This window comes from Cottoperca gobio, chromosome 16, assembly GCF_900634415.1.
Source record: "Cottoperca gobio chromosome 16, fCotGob3.1, whole genome shotgun sequence".
Classification (NCBI taxonomy): Eukaryota; Metazoa; Chordata; class Actinopteri; order Perciformes; family Bovichtidae; genus Cottoperca; species Cottoperca gobio.
In genome coordinates, this window is record NC_041370.1 from 1988996 (window position 1) to 1993995 (window position 5000).

A 5000-nucleotide genomic window follows, 5' to 3' on the forward strand; every position below is an offset into this window, starting at 1 on the left:
AAACAAACATGGCTAACGTTACCCAAACTGCCAGCGCGTGCCAACTGGGGATCACAACATCACGTCGAGGAGAACAGGTATGTGCTAACTCGGATTATCACTAAACCGTGTAGGAAATGTAATTTCATATTTTAAATTGTGTTCATGCACCTAAAACGCCCCCAGCATTCAATTGGTGTCACGTTTGTGTTCATAGTTCAATATGAACTATTTTTAGCTGTGGTTTGGTCTCCACTGAAGACAAACATCTGTCTCTCTGTGTATCAGAGGTGATGGCAGAAACACTTGCTGCTGTTGAACACTGATAATAAACCAAACAGTAAAGGTGCAGTAACAACTGTTAAAGAGTCGCGTGCAGTATTACTGGATATTGTTAACAATCCAATAAAGCATCAAGTTACAAGTTTTCTGTAGTTATTTTGGGATATTGACACAAAGTAGTGTTGTTTTGTCCATTAATGATGGAAAATAGGCAGTCCCAATGTTAACGACCTCTGTTAGCATTATATAAAGCGTAAACTAAGATGACACTTATAATAATGATGAATATCAAACTTGTTTTTTTAGGGCTGCTTGATTATGGCACAAATCATATTCAACATTATTTTGGTCAATATTGATTAATATGACTCTAATTTTCATTAAAGATAATTTAACATGATGACTCATTGCATTTGTACACATCATTAATTTGTCGAACTTTAATAGTGGATTTATTTGAACTTTAAATATAATTCAACTGAAAAACTAATAAAAAAACAACAATTATTCTGTTTTCACAATCGTCTGAAGCCAAAATAATTATTTAAAAAATAATTAATCCCCACCCAGCTATGCTCTCTATTGTGCAATCCATCCAGCAAATGCTAATAAAGAAATGATCAAATATGATTCACTAATACAAATATACACATAAGATAAAAATAAGTGGGGTCAGATCACAGGTGGTCTCCTTTCCAAAGTACATCTCAGCTCAAACCACTAGATGTCAGCCCTTCTCTTCTTCACTTTTAATTGAATGACTGATGAACACAAGAGTTCATGCCCCATATCTCCCCATCTCTCTATATGACTCTCTGCCCCCCCCCCCCTCTCAGCCAAAATAATTAAATGCTGACTTCTCAAAGTGCTGTCTGTCAGTATGCCTGTCTCAGCATTGCAGCCCTGAAGCCTGACACACAGGAGAGAAAGAGAGAGGGGAGTGTGTGTGTGAGAGAGAGAGAGAGAGAGAGGGGGGGGGGGGGGGGAGTGTGTGAGAGAGACGGGGAGAGAGAGAACGAGAGAGAGAGAGAGAGAGAGAGAGAGAGAGAGAGAGAGAGAGAGAGAGAGAGAGAGGAGGGGGGAGAAAGGAAAAAAAAGAAATAGCTTTCTCTGGTTTCTAACTGCAGGCTCTGCCTTGTCGAGGGGCTTCAGCACTGCACTTCTGTGAAGGTAGGTGTGAGGCTGCTTCTGTTGCTCTCTGTGTGTTTTTTTTTTTTGGGGGGGGGGTCCTGCTGGCATGTTCGGCTGATCCACACTTTAAGCTTTCTCTACGGGTTGCCTGTTTGGGGGGGCTCCATTTCCTTAAGCTCGGCCTTCATGTGTGAGACTGGATTTGACATGGGACAAAGCTGCAGGATGAACGGGAGACGTGCGTGAATTGTTGTCCAAAAAATATCAAACGTTGGCGTGCAGAAGTTTGGTGACTTAATGCTCAACTGGATTTTTATTTTGTTTTGACGCTCTCATTAGTTTCTGTGGGAGGCTTCTGCAGAAGGTCAGCTGAAAACCGAAATCCTGTCGCTCAAATGAAGCTATCAGTATGGCATGTGGAGGGGTTAGGCCATCCAATAGCTGCTCATCGCTGTGCCGTTAATTCATCACAGGGGATTTGGAGATGTTGTCTCAGTGGGCTGCAGAGTTTGGAAACTGGGAAGGAGGTTTAAGTTTGCCCTCCGCCTGCATTAAGATCCATTAGTGTGTGACGTTTGTGTATCTGTCACCGGATTAAATCGTCTTTTGGATACTGATTTCTTGATTATGGTGAAATGGGCACCTTGTTATGACCTTACTGCAGAGTAAGTTAGTCTTTTTTGTTTTATTGATCTACACCACCAACAGTTGTTGCTTCTTTACAAACATCTGCTTCAGTGCTCTGGAGCCGTTCCAATATGGCGGACTTTTGTAATATTAAATTCAGCTTCTAAACTTCCCTTTTGGAGCGAAACCTATGCAGCCATGCGGTCCCCGGGGCCTCAAAATGGTGCTGCGATACGGTCTCAAGGAGCTAGCAACCCAAGCTGGGGTGGGTTCACACGGCTGGAAGTAGCTGACTTGTGAAGCTAAAATTAAGCTGAGGGCAGATTTGGAATGTTACACGTTGGCGGTAAGACGTGGAGAAGGCGACTTGTGGATGGTGACAAATCTTCTGAGCTCTCGGTGGCAACTTGGGCATTAAAAAAAACTAACTTCTGCTTGATAGACCTCTACCCAACAAAGATCAGGGGAACTGAGAGAAATGACCTCAAAGTTTAAAAAGCAAACGCCCTGGCACAGAAGCAGAGTGTAAATCATTCTGGAGCATTTATGAGTGTATAACCTTTGTCGCTGTGAAATCCAAACCCTTGTTCTGGTCTGTGACTTATAAAACACACGGTAACTCCTCAATGCACGACTTTGACAAAGAGCTCCTTAATGGACGAACAGTAAGACATTGAACACGCTTACAGTCAGTCAATCAGATCTTTGAGTGCCTGTTTCCCACAGACTTCCACCCATCTCTGCTGCAGTCGGCGTGTTGTTCAAATGACTGCACGGACGTTTACTGAATCGGACTTAATACCAAAGTGTTGATGCAACGTGTGACAGATGGTTGGAGATGGAAGGACGGAGTTGGGTTGCATTAATCAGGGCTGCTGGAGCTCCTGTTGGAGGAAGCATTTGCTCCATGAGATGTCTGACATGTTAGATGGAGTCCAGTTACACCTTACACAGTTACAGAACAGTCGCATTACAATGTCCGAATATACACACTGCCTGCCATTCACTTCTATTGAAGCCTACAAGACAAGCATTCAAGCATGTGTTTCCTGTTCTGGGTGATCAGCTGACTCTGGCAGGTCAAAGTTCACTTTTGTTCAACTTTGACCCGGCAACATAAAGTATATTAGCCTGTGATTAATTAAAGTAATGTTTACTATCATTCAAACTCTTCTAGTTCCAAGTTAATTAAATTAAATGGATATAAAGAGAAGTCCAACTGGTCAATTCTGGTGATTTTGGTGGTACAGACAAAATAAGTTATTGAAAGATGACAACTGATGGATGATCATTAGTTGCAGCCTGACCTTTACAGGTGTTAGGATTCAGATTTAAATTGATTATTAGGTGGATTTGCCCAACTTTTGTTTAAAATGAATTTCACAGCATGAACTCTAAGGCTGAAATCAGGCTTCTCATTCATTATTAATGAATTAAATGTAGAACTAGTGGACAGAGAAAGAATCATGACATTTATCTCCAGGCGAAAGGCTAAAATGATTTACTGACTGTCGTGTTAATGATGACAAATTCTGAGCTCACTTGCTAAGAAGAGTCCCACGTAGATGGTAAAGTGAGCCTCCGTGAGCTTTATCTGGAGATGACCCCGTTTAGGGAACATTACACACCTCTGTCACAAATGAGGGGAACAAACAGGCCTGGCACTGTTTCAGATGAGGTTTAAATATTTAAAAATGACATCCAGTAGCTGTCACTAACCAACCCCAATAAAATGTAGACATTTATAACCGGGCTCAGCTAACGGCGTGCCGCTCGTAAAGACGGCGACTGCAGGTGCAGGAGATGGTCGGGGTTTAAACTGGAAAAAAGAAACGTCCGGAGCCAGCTGTCCCCCCCTCCCCAGTTTGTTGTGGGTCATAAAGAAATCCTGCTTGTACTGCTGGTGACAGATGCACATTCACAAACATCCAGTCTGTTTCCATTATGGTCGGCATGCGGAACGAGCCAAATGAAATGTCAAAACAAATGAAAACACAATGTTGCGCCTGGCGGTTTGTCAGAGTGCCACTTTCTGTTATCTGACAAAGTCCAAGAAGTTAATCTTTTACCTCTGACGACAACGCTTCCCTTTAGAATAAAAAAAGAAGTATTGATCTCATCTGGATCTGTAGTTCTGTGTGTGTGCTGTCATAAGAACCGCAAACCAAAGTCAGTATGAGCTCTTTCTAAAACTGTATATGTCAAAGTATTTAGTTCTTCAGTTGCTTGACTGACGGGTCCGCAGTTGTCTGAGCCCTCACACTTAGCTCAAGTGTCAGAGACAGCCACGCATTTAACGCAACAATAAGCGCGGCTCAAAGGCTTGACATGTGCCTCGTTTGGACGGAGCCTCGGGTCACGGGCACGAATGAGTTGTCTGTCACACACTCTGCTCCGTCAGGTGACGCTCATAATCACCATTATTTTGTTCTGTATTGAGATCAGGATTATTTAACACGATGACTCGTTGCATTTGGAAACATAATGGATTTATCGAACTTAAAGCAAAAGTGTTAATTGTGCCAAATTATAATTGAAAATACAATTAGATTATTCGCCCGGCCCTTTGCTCTCCATACATTAAATAGGTAGAAAACAAAGACGCACGGAGAATAAAGGGAATTGGGGAAAGGTTTATGTTCCATGGCAAGATGTCTTCGAGTTGAGAGAACTGGCTGGAAATGGAGATTTTCATAATTTACATAAATCAGAATAGAACCAAAGTTGCCTGAATATAAATCAATCAATTAGAAACAATTTAGAAATACAGAAAGTCCATATAAATTGCATAATTTGAGGCTTTACTATAATATACAGCCGACCATCACAGTCTGATGATGTAAATGTGAATTATTTGATGTTTTCCCCCTAATGAGGATGAACGAAGTTTAACTTTTGGTTAAATGTAACCTCACTGTTAACCAGATTGTGTGGCATAAAGTCACATGACTTTTCAAATTGGATGACTTTAGACTCGACTT

The 5000-nt window shown here is 41.6% G+C and overlaps 1 protein-coding gene across 1 annotated transcript in view; it reads left to right on the plus strand.

Annotated features, from left to right (window-relative positions):
• Positions 1–1292: 1292 nt before the first annotated feature.
• tmod4 (tropomodulin 4 (muscle)) overlaps positions 1293–5000 on the plus strand; it is a 13977-nt gene continuing 10269 nt past the window's right edge. Inside the window, exon 1 of the mRNA XM_029450777.1 lies at positions 1293–1431. The gene's annotated coding sequence lies outside the window, so the exon portion shown is untranslated. The remainder of the gene's footprint in view (positions 1432–5000) is intronic.